The sequence below is a fragment of the Mastomys coucha genome, unplaced genomic scaffold, assembly GCF_008632895.1.
Source record: "Mastomys coucha isolate ucsf_1 unplaced genomic scaffold, UCSF_Mcou_1 pScaffold22, whole genome shotgun sequence".
Taxonomy (NCBI): Eukaryota; Metazoa; Chordata; class Mammalia; order Rodentia; family Muridae; genus Mastomys; species Mastomys coucha.
The window spans coordinates 78,703,071-78,703,775 of NW_022196905.1; positions in this window are offsets into that span (position 1 = coordinate 78,703,071).

The window sequence follows — 705 nt, forward strand, 5'->3', positions numbered from 1 at the left end:
AAAAACTATTCACGATTGTCAGCTAACATAAACCCCATATACTGTACAGTATGGGATATTCTATGGAATAGTCTAACAGCCCATGGGAAAAAATATCTATCCCTTTTAAATACATCCACTATGTAGGGTTGTGTCACAACCTGTAGCAGGTAAATGGGATTAATTTGTATCATGTAAATAATTTTGCCAGGCTGGTGGAATTTGTCACTAAATAAGAATCAAAGAAAAGCTTTTTAAAAGAGAAAATCAAGTGTTTTAATCCTTGCAGTTAAACATTGACCTACGGACAGTGATTCTGCTCTGTCTGTGCTCTAGGGTGTGACAGCATTGGCCTGTCCTCGCTTCTGACCTATGCACAGTGAGTGATTCTACTGACTGTGCCTTAGGTGCTGGGATAGCATCAGTCTGTTTTTGCTGTTAACCTATGGACAGAGATTCTTCTGTCTCTGGGCTTTCGTGCCTTGGGATAGCATCTGTTTTTGCTGATGACCTATGGACAGTGATTCTATTCTCTGTGGGCTCTAGGTGTTGGGGTAGAGCCAGTCCGTTATTGGTGCTGAGCCCCCTTTGAGAAAAAAACAAAAAACAAAAAACAGAAACAACTCCTCAAACTACATTGAGTGTATTTGCTTTCCCGGCCTTGTTTTTTATACTTTTTACCTTAGAACGTAGTCATTTTAAGTATTTATATATTATGATCTAAGG